The sequence below is a fragment of the Podarcis muralis genome, chromosome 3 (assembly GCF_964188315.1).
Source record: "Podarcis muralis chromosome 3, rPodMur119.hap1.1, whole genome shotgun sequence".
Classification (NCBI taxonomy): domain Eukaryota; kingdom Metazoa; phylum Chordata; class Lepidosauria; order Squamata; family Lacertidae; genus Podarcis; species Podarcis muralis.
The window spans coordinates 26,879,839-26,890,643 of record NC_135657.1 but is presented as its reverse complement, the minus strand read 5'-3'; the positions used below and the strand labels follow the sequence as shown (position 1 = coordinate 26,890,643).

General features: G+C 45.4%; 1 protein-coding gene across 2 annotated transcripts in view; it reads left to right on the top strand.

Moving 5' to 3' along the window:
* The first annotated feature begins 914 nt into the window (after positions 1-914).
* PTPN14 (protein tyrosine phosphatase non-receptor type 14) overlaps positions 915-10,805 on the top strand; it is a 118,186-nt gene continuing 108,295 nt past the window's right edge. For both annotated transcript variants that reach the window (XM_028724654.2, XM_028724653.2), the window contains exon 1: positions 915-1,712. The gene's annotated coding sequence lies outside the window, so the exon portion shown is untranslated. The remainder of the gene's footprint in view (positions 1,713-10,805) is intronic.

Here is a 10,805-nt window from a genome sequence, read left to right as displayed (position 1 = left end):
AGTGGCACTTGATGTGACTTGATGCGTTTCAAGTATATCCCAATGTCTTCTGTGAAAAGCTTGTGGCACGTGGCAATATCCCCGAGTTTCTTGGGAAGAAGGATCCACGCCCGCAGCTCTGTGGGGGGATTGGGAAGTCTCCTAACACCTCCCAGCACCCTTAACAAAGACCCATGACTGACCCTGCTTTAAATGCATAGTGCAGATGCAGCCTTAAATTCCTTCCCAGGAGTTGGAAGCTATTCTTTTTAAAACGCGGGCTAAGAACTGGGAAGGCCTTTCCCTGCAAGCAGGCCTGCGAGGCGGTTTTCAAAGGAACTCTTTCATAAAAGGGACGAGACGAAGCCTGGCTCTCAAACTCCGCTCCAACCCGCGGAGGGGAAAAGCCGCCACCTTCCCTTTCGGCTTCTTTTTCCCCAGGCCGCCTCTTCTCCAAGGCCAAACTTCCTTCAGAGTCAGGGAAGCGCCTCCCTCCCCATGTCTGCGACACACACAAAACACAACAGCGCGACTTTCCCGGTTCTTTTGCTTTGCGGCAGGAGGACCCTTGCAGATACGAAGTGTGTCCACCCCAGGCAGCGATCGGGCCTTTCCTGCCCTCTCCCCCACGGTGCCCGCCATGGGCGAAACGAAGCGGTTGCAGCGCGCCTTCCTGCAGAGCAATCCCCACCCGCGCTGAGATCCACCTCGGCGCCTCCCTTCTCCTCCTCCCTCCCTTGGCATCTGCTCTGCCCTCCGAGGGAGAGAGTCGCACTTGGAAGGCATCATCCTTGGCTTGGGCTGGACGAGCAGCCCATTTATTTTTTTTTAATTTCCCCTTTCCACACTCCTCTCTTCCATTCATTTGCTATATACATTAATGTATAGTGTGAGCAGTGTAAAAAAAAAGGGGGGGAGGGAAAAGAGGTGAGAAAGAAAGAAAGAAAGAAAGAAAGAAAGAAAGAAAGAAAGAAAGAAAGAAAGAAAGAAAGCCAAGTCCCCGCCGACGTCTCCTGCCCTGCCGTGGCAGCGGCCGCTCCGCATTCTTGGCATTCCTGGGCCGTGACTCCGAGGTCGGCGGCTGCTCCTCCAAGCAGCTCCGCATTACGCGCCAGAGAAAGAGCGCCGTGCGCGCGCGCGCTTCCCGACCGCCACTCCGGCTCCTCCTCGCTTTATAATCCAGACTCCAATCCCCTCCCTCACGTCCTTTCCCCACCCTCCTGGCTCCCTAGCCGCCCCCTGTCCCAGCGCCCGTCCTGCCCTCCTTCCCGAATTTTATGCCTCCTCTCTCAAACTTCTCCAAACTTTCCCCAGCGCCGCTGGGACGCACGAGTGTGTTTCTTAGCGAAGGGGGAGGAGAAGGCGGAGTCGGTTTTCCTTCTCTTTCTCTCCCTGTTTGCTGCTCCCCAACAAAACTTCGCCACCATCCAGATTCTCCCTTTTCTCACAGCACTGCCCCCCCCCCCGCGCGTCTCCAGTTATTATTATTAGTATTATTGCAGCGATCAACTTAAAACTTTCTTCCCCTTGCTGCTTGGATTTTTATGATTTTTTGGTGAAGAAGGAAACTTTGCGCATCCATCGCTGGATCTTCCTCACGGAGTTTTGTATGCGTGCGTGTGTGCTTTGCATAAAAGCTTTACTTTTTCTCTTGGGGGCGGAGAAAGGAAGGGATCCCAGCGGACGAGGCGCGTTGGGGAGAAGAAGCTGCTTTTGGGTGACCCAAGAAACAGGTAAATGCAGGGATCGGAGCGGGGGGGGGCGAAATTGAAGAGTGTGGACGCAGTTTATAGCGTTAAACAGGAAGCTGGAATCTTGTGATAAGACGATGCTGTGTGTTTTGTGTTAGGGGAAAAAAGTCTGCCTATAAAATGTGGGAGCAGTTGGCATGCAGTTTCTGAGACAAGCTTCTACTTTTACTCTCCCCCCTCCACCCCGCCCCGATTTTAAATAGGGTTGGCTAATGTGCACGCTTTGCTTTTAGAGGGAGTCCTGAAACTCAAAGGGCCTTTTAGACAAAACACCACTTTTGTAATCTACAGTGCGATCTTGTGCATGCCTACTCGAAAGTAAGTCTCATTAGGTTCAGTGGAACTTGCTCCCAGGTAAGCAGGTCTGGGATCGCGCCCCTTCTGTTCTTTCTGTTGTTTGTTTTAAAGCCGGTAAACAGATGAACGAACTTTTCTGCTCCGTGGATCTTTTGCTCAACTTTCAGCCAGCTCCCCTCCCACTCTCTGCTGGGTGAATTTACCTTCTTGCTCTTTGTTAGTTACCAGTCAAGTCTATACTGGTCATCCAGCGCTGGCAAACTGCGGTGTCAAGAAGCAAGGAATGTGGTGGCGTCTGCTTGTGTTCCTTGTCTGACAAAATCTATTAATCTAAATAAAAAAAGTTTCTAAAAGCTATATTTTAAGGGATGAGTCACTGGCAGTCCAGTATATACACAGAATAAGGTCTCTCTCTGTGTGTGTGTGCACTTAAACATTGTAAATGGGATGAGGTTTGCTAGTTTTGAACTCTGTGGGCAAAAGGGCCCTTTTGATTACAAGTTTCTTTCTTTGTAGTCTCTTGGAATGTGGATAATGAAAGGTGCGGATAATGAAGGGAAGGTGTCAGATACGGAATGTCTTGCTTTAAATATTTCCCCCTGTGATGTCTTTATCCCTGTGAAATGTGCATGCTGACAAGTTTATGTAATAGGAAGACTTGTTTTATATATGCAATGTTTATTTTAGAAATAAAGCACACACAAGTGGTTTCTTGCACTGTAGATCCTAGTCTTGCGTGGACTTTTACAAGCTCTAAGCTGGTGTGCTTAGATGCTCACTAGCCATTAGGAATGCAAGGAAAGCCATGGTGGATCAAATCTAGAGTCCACCTAGTTCAATTGTGGCCACCTAGATGCATCAGGGAAACATGTATGGCATGGAGGCAGGCTTCCCTTGCTGCTTGATGCTGGCAGTTCATATATTTGCATGCTGGAATGTTTTGTCCACAACTTGCGTTGCTAATGTATATAATGTGGTCTCCACCATCTGGATTTCCCAGTGGATATGAGAGGTGGATCTACTGTATTCAGGCCATGCTTAGCAGTAGCCTTGCAAAGAATGTCTAGATCTGGACTTTTTTTTTTTGGTTTGCACATAAATGCGGATCACTGGATTGCTGAGACTGGTAATTGTGCAAGAGGTGCCTGACTGCGGAATGTGTGAACCGGTTTAAGTGAAAAGCAATGTGTCTGGGCTAATATGATAGTGATGGCTCATACATACAGGCGCCACTTGGTATTGTAGTCATCCTATGATAGCCAGGGATGTGTGAACCAGACAAGCTGCGTGGTGAGGTAACTTGGGCAAGGGGGTGGTGACTTACCCGAAGCAGATCACTCAACTTTGGGATCTCTGGCAACTAAGCCCAGCATATTGCCCATCATTACTGATTTTTGGATCTGGCTTGTGGGCATGGTGGTTGAGGGCCTGGGTGCCTTTGTAAGCTTCTTCTCCCAGCTCCCATTTATAGCGTTGTTTTCCAGTGTGCTTTAAGAACATAAGAAGAGCTCTGCCATATGAGACCAATGGTCCATCTAGTCCAGCATTCTCTTCCAACAGTGGCCAGCCAAGGCTACTAACCCTGATGGCTATATTCTACCTCCATTGTCAGAAGCAGTACTGTATGGCCCTGCATACCAGCTGCTGGGAGTCATACATGGGAAAAGTGCTTTTGCGCTAATACCCTCCTTGCAGGCTTTTCACAAGCATCTGGTTGGTCACTGTGATAACAGGATGTTGGACAGAATGGGCCACCCACTGGCCTGATCCAGAAGGCTCTTCTTCTGTTCTTCTGTTAGCCAGACACGTATGGAAAACTCACAAACATGGCACAAGTGCAAATTTCACTCTCTCACTTGTGCTTCTCAGCAACCGGTACTCAGAGGCATCCTTGTCATAATGATTAATAAGTAATATTTGTCTCACTGATCTCAGGTGGACTTGCTTCTGAGTGAATGCTAAACCATCTTAAAACAAGCAAGACTGTTGAATTTAAGTCAGTTAATCCACGAGTGTATTTTGGGAGTCTTAATAGTGCAATGCTACTCGGAGGTAAGTTCTATTCATTGGGACTTACTCCCTAGGAAATGGAGTTAGGATTGCACTCTAGTTTGTGAATCTTTCTGAACTCTGGCAACATGGATTGCGTTATTTACTTTGCAAGACGCATAAAAGTATTTTGTTGATGATGATAGTGATGTTAATACAATTTTGGGTCAAATGAAAAGTCAGGGTTTGGTGGCCTTACAAACAAATGGCCGGGGTTAGGCATGTTTTATGGACATAATTAAATATTTTCTGAAGAGGCTGGAAAATCCACGTACTTCTGTGTTGTGGCTGGCAGAGGAAGCGCTTTTCATACCAAGAGGAGCATGAATGAGCATACAGTGCCTGACCAAAACATCTCAAGATATCACTGTGTAGTAAGCACTTGAATGAGGATGCTAATTAGTGGTGTTAGAAGAGAGGGCAGTGCAATTCACAATCCAATTAAGTTGCAATACTTGATTAGGCTTTAAGTAGGCCTATCAACAGGATTCAATAAATATTAGGCAATAATCTGATGCTCACATATGCAAAAGTAAATCCCATTGAACTTAGTGGGTAGCAGTTGCTTGGCTCTTAAAGGATTTGGGGGAATGGGTCCATAGGCATTAATGTGCATGCTTATCTGTGTGTTTAAATAAAATTTAGAACACTGTTTCTCAGACTTCGGTCTCCAGCTGTTGTTGGACTACAACTCCCATCATCCCTAGCTAGCAGGATCAATGGTTGGGGATGATGGGAGTTGTGGTCCAACAACAGACTCCCGCGAGAGGTTGTGGACTCTCTTCCCTTGGCGGTTTTTAAGAAGATCGGATGGCCATCTGTCATGGATGCTTTAGCTGAGATTTCTGCATAGCAGTGGGTTGGACTAGATGACCCTTGGGTTCCTTCCAACTGTTAAGATTCTATGATGGGAGTTGTAGTCCCACAACAGCTGGGGAGTAAGCCAACAATTTTTCCATCCAAATCAGCTTAGACTCTTTCTTCAGTTACTTTGCACACACCATTCACTTCATATTGGCTCTTATGTTTATTTACCCCCTCTTCCCACAATTTCCCATCAAATTCTGTTACAAATTGAGGGAATGCTCATCAGATTTGCAGATGACACCTAACTGGGAGGGGCAGCTAATGGAGATGGGCAGGGCTGGGTGGTAGGACATTTCCGCCCAATCCAAGCCCCCACTCCCCCCCGCAAAAGTGCAAAGGTGCGACTGTATTTGGAAAACTGTGTACAGTTCCATCATCTCACATCCACAAGAATATTACGGAGTTGGAGAAGGTTCAGAAAAGGGCAGCCAAAACAATCAAGGGGATGGAACGCCTTCCCTATGAAGAAAGCTTGCAGTGTTTGGGACTTTTCAGTTTAGCAAAAAGGTGAGTGAGAGGCGAGTTTTTATCAAATTATGTATGGTTTGGAGAAAGTAGAAAGAGGGAAGTTTCTCTATATCAAGGCACTAAAATTTATGGACATCCAGTGAAGCTGAATGTTGGAAGACAAAATAAAGTACCGGTACTTCTTTGTGCATTGCATATATAGTTAAACTGTGTAACTTGCTCTCACCGGAGGCAGTGATGAGGGCAGCCAACCTGGATGGCTCTAATAAAAGAGGATTTTCTTCCGACTTGTCTATTATGGCCCATGTCTCCTATTTCAGAGCAGTCGTTAAACATAAATTTATACCCATGGGATGATGGCAATGATAGAAACCCAGATATATAATCTAATCACCAAATAGCAGCTTTGGTATTGTGGCACCTACCTTTTGCAATTCCCTCCCCTTGAATATTAGTCAGAGGCAGCCTCTGTTGTCTTTATGGTGCCTTACTTTTCGGACCTTCCTCTTCCACCAAGCCTTTTAATTTTAGATCTTTCCCAGTCTGCAGCTGTGTTGGCATTGCAAGCTGTTGTATAATAATAATAATAATAATAATAATAATAATAATAATAATAATAATAATAATATATTTTTATTTATACCCCGCTCATCTGGCTGGGTTTCCCCAGCCACTCTGGGTGGCTCACAGCATATATCAGGACGTACTAAAACATCAAACATGAAAAACTTCCTGATACAGGGCTACCTTCAGATGTATTCTAAAAGTCAGTTTATTTCCTTGACATCTGAAGGGAGGGTGTTCCGCAGGGAGGGCATCACAGTTCAGGGGCACAGTTCAGGACCAGGAAATCCCTCACACTTGTCCGCACCCTGTCCCCCCAAAACAGTACGTCTGTCCTGCTATCCATTATCCAACTGCCTCCAGACACTCACACAGGACCTTTACTGCCTTCACTGCTTCACATTTGAAAGAGAGGTAGAGCTGGGTATCATCCACATACTGGTGAATTCCCAGCCCAAACTCCCTGATGATCTCTGCTGGCGGCTTCATATAGATGTTAAAAAGCATCGGGGAGAAAACAGAGCCCTGAGGCACCCCACAAGTGAGAGCCCAGGGGTCTGAACACTCATCCCCCAACACCACTTTCTGCACAGAGCCCAGGAGGAAGGAGCAGAATCACTATATAACAGTGCCCTGCAGTCCAGAAGGATGTCATTGTCGATGGTATCAAAGGCCGCTGAGAGATCCAGCAGGACCAGGGAACATCTTTCACCGTGGTCCCTGGTCTGCCGGAGATCATCGACCAGGACAACCAAGGCAGTTTCAGCCCCATGATGAGGCCTGAATCCCAATTGGAAGGGATCCAAATGGTCCGTATCCTCCAGGCATGCCTGGAGTTGTTCACCCGCTCAATCACCTTGCCCAAGAATGGAAGATTTGAGACTGGGCAATAGTTGGCCATATTGGCCAGGTCCCAAAATGGTTTTTAAAGAAGCAGTTCAATAACTGCTTCTTTAAGCAGGATGGGCAAGGATCAAGGAATCAGGTGGTCGGTTTCACTCGTCCAAGCAGCCTTATTGTTTCATTACTTTCTGTTTGCTACCCTGAGCTCCTTGGGGAGAAAGGGTAGGATATAAATTTAATAAATTAATTAACTGGACATCTTATTATTTGAGCTGATCCTTAAGATTGTGTAGACTTGTGGGAGCTTCAGTGCTAAAGCTTTAATCCTTTGTAAACTTACCGGGAAGCAAGCTCCATTGAACACAGTGTGACTTATTTCCAAGTTTAAACATGTACAGTATTGGATTCTGCAGTAAATGCCTGATTGCGGAATTAAAGCATGCCAGAAAAATGAGGACAGCCTTAGTAATGATTGTGATGAGGTTTCATTTTATTAAAAAAAGTATTCTAAAATGAGGAAACTGTTGTTTCTGCCATCTTTCATTGATCATGTATAGTAGCAGTGATGGCCTAGGTGCAACATTGTTCATGGGAGCAATTAATAGGCAGCTGGTGTTGATGTGTCTCAATGCTCTTCTCAGCTGGCCATTAATTGGCAGCAGATGCTATGCACTTCTTCTACTGTTGTTGCTTAAATGTGGGACAGGCTCCTGTGAAACAGATCTGGTCATATACAGTGTTGCATAAGCCACAAGTGTCTAAACCGGGCAGAACTAAGAGGCATAGACAAATCCGAAACAGAAAGGAACTATGTGCATGGATTTTGTTTGTTTGTACAAAGCGTTCATGCTGGAAAAGCTAGAGTGGCTTACGAGTCAGTAAAATAATGCAGGACAGTCCCTGCCCTCAGATACAGAACCTAAAAAGTCATCGCTCAGAAGCAAAAGAGGAAAACAAACTTGGCCCTCAAATTCTTGACGTTGCAAGGTTCTTATAATTACCAGCTTGGATTGGAATGGACTGTGGGTTTTTTATTTTATTTAAAAAATGGTTGTGGTGGTGGAGCAGGGTGTGGCAGCTTCTGAGAAACAGTGGCACCAATAAATAGCACCAATGACAGGTGGGAGAAACCCTGGCCTATCGCAGACATAATGGCCGCATTTGCACATCATGCTAAACTATGGTTTAACACAGTGTGCTTGAGTGAAAATGAGCCTGAGTGAGCCTAATCTCAACTTGCTATTATGTGTGAACCTGCGAGCATGGGTTCAACCCAGGCATAGGCAAACTCAGTGCTCCAGATATTTTGGGACTATGTCTCCCATGATCCCTAGCTAACAGGACCAGTGGTCAGGCATGATGGGAATTGTATTCCCAAAACATCTGGAGGGCCGAGTTTGCCTATGTCTGGTTTAACCCTAACTCTGGACTGAGGGAGCAGATGAGAAGGTGCTCTGGAAGGGATGAAGTTAGGGAAAGGGAAATGTCCACCATGCTGGGTTTTGTTCTGCAGACCATGGTTTCTAGGAAGCTAGTGCATGTTTGGAGTGTATATTTGTTTACCCAAGCCAGTTTTGTCACACTTTTGCTCTGGTGTTGGATTAGAGTTAATTAAATCAACTTAACTTGTGCAGTGTGCTACGTTGTAATATGATTCAGTGGCTTTGTAGGGTTAGTCAGATTGTGAAAGACACTTGGCTCTGATAGTTGGCTGGCAAGTACTTTCTGGTGCAGTCTGGCTAAGCTGACATCACTCAGGAATGGCTGGTATAATGTGGCACAAATGTGATCCACAGAGTTGTGTTTTTCTTGTTTGAAATACACCCGAGCCCATGAAGTTGATCCCATGGCAGACGCTGGTTTGGAGGCCACATTTTTCTCATAATTGGGTTGGGCCTGCATACTTTAGGGGGCACTTTGTCCCTCCTGCAGTCTGTGAAACTAACTGGGGTCGTCTCTTGGTATAGTGTTACTCAAACCGCTACATTTTTAAAATTCTTGCCAAACTTTTCTGCACACTGAACCACCTGAGAGACAATGTGCGGCCCAGATTCATTTCCTAATGAAGGCACCAGTCTGTGTGCTGCTTTCACATTTTTCAAAATGATTGACTAGCTGTCTTCCTTTTAAGGCCTTAGGAATTAAATGAGATCTGTTTTTGGGCTGGTAGAAGAAAGATATCCTTGCACAACAACTAAAATTAGAGCGAATTGTTTAAAAGGTACTTTTACCTTTTTGGCTCACTATGGCCCAGCATCAAAGAGCCTACCTTGTCAAGTATTAATACTCATGTTGCTATCATGGAACCTTTTGTAATCATAAACCACACATCCTTTTCCTCCTGGTATGTTTTATTATTCACTTGGTTAACCGCATAGCTGTATCCTATAGTTCCTTATTGGCAACTGTGACAGTTTAATCAAGGCAGCTGCAACAACCATTATTTGAAGTCAGCTTTGTTTGAAACTCACTAAACATCATGTTAGTCATAGTTTGTTGGTCTGGATGATGCAGCAAACCGTGGTTAATCAAAAGTGGAAGGGAAAGCGTCCAAACTCCTTCACCTGACTGCGCCAGAGGGGCAGGGTACACAAAGCTGGGGAAAGGGTCGGCTCATTTACATATGCTTTTGAATTATGGTGCTGGAGGAGAACTCTTGAGAGTCCCATGGACTGCAAGAAGATTTCTATTCTTAAGAAAATCAGCCCTGAGTGCTCACTGGAAGGACAGATCCTGAAGCTGAGGCTCCAATACTTTGGCCACCTCATGAGAAGAGAAGATTCCCTGGAAAAGACCCTGATGTTGGGAAAGATGGAGGGCACAAGGAGAAGGGGATGACAGAGGATGAGATGGTTGGATAGTGTTCTCGAAGCTACCAGCATGAGTTTGACCAAACTGCGGGAGGCAGTGAAAGACAGGAGACCTGGCGTGCTCTGGTCCATGGGGTCACGAAGAGTCGGACACGACTAAATGACTAAACAACAAAAAACTATAGTTTAGCACAGGCATCCCCAAACTCGGCCCTTCAGATGTTTTGGGACTACAACTCCCATCATCCCTAGCTAACAGGACCAGTGGTCAGGGATGATGGGAATTGTAGTCCCAAAAACATCTGGAGGACCGTATTTGGGGATGCCTGGTTTAGCATGACATCCAAACACTACTACTGAATCAAATGGTTGGTCCACCTGCCTCATCATTGTCTAGATTGACTGCAGCAGCTTTCCAGGGTTTCATACTGGGGTCTTTCTCAGCTCTGCTTGGAGATGCTGAGGATTGGAACTCAAGACTCTGCATTTATAGCATGTGTTCTGCAACTGAACTCTGGCTCCTCTTCCCCAAGAATGTCCTTTGGTTTTTGCAGTCGAACGTGTCTGGAACTGTATTGGCGCAGCCTGGAGCAACTTAAATTATTTGTTTAAAACAGTGCAGCTGGGTAAGTTTCCATTTCGAATTGCAACACCATTTCCTTCCCATTTGATCCTGTCATTTGTGCTACAACACAGACACACTTTCTTTAGTACTTTTCCAAATACAAGGGGACAGTTCGTTGATGGAAATGGCCGGAGCATCTAGCCCCTTTTGAGTTACAGCAGATGTTGACAAGCAGTAAGAATACAATATCATTGTATTGTGTGACAAACTTGCATTTAGTAGTGCATCTGAAGTAGCAGGATTAAGTAAGCAATATGAATGCAACAATGCTATTGGCATTAAGGACCTCTTGTTTCTTTCATAGCACAGTTGATAGAGCATGAGATTCAATCTCAGGGATGTGAGTTCGAGCCCAACGTTGGGCAAAAAGATTCTTGCATTGAATGGGTTGGACTAGATTACTTTCATGGTCCTGTCCAACTCTATAATTCTATGGCTTGGGCATTTTTAGCCTGAGACGGTGGACATGGTTATTTTACATTTACACTTGTGTTATGATATCTCCAGCTAAGAAGTAATGGTTAGATAGAGTTCCTAGCTTTTTCTTCCTTT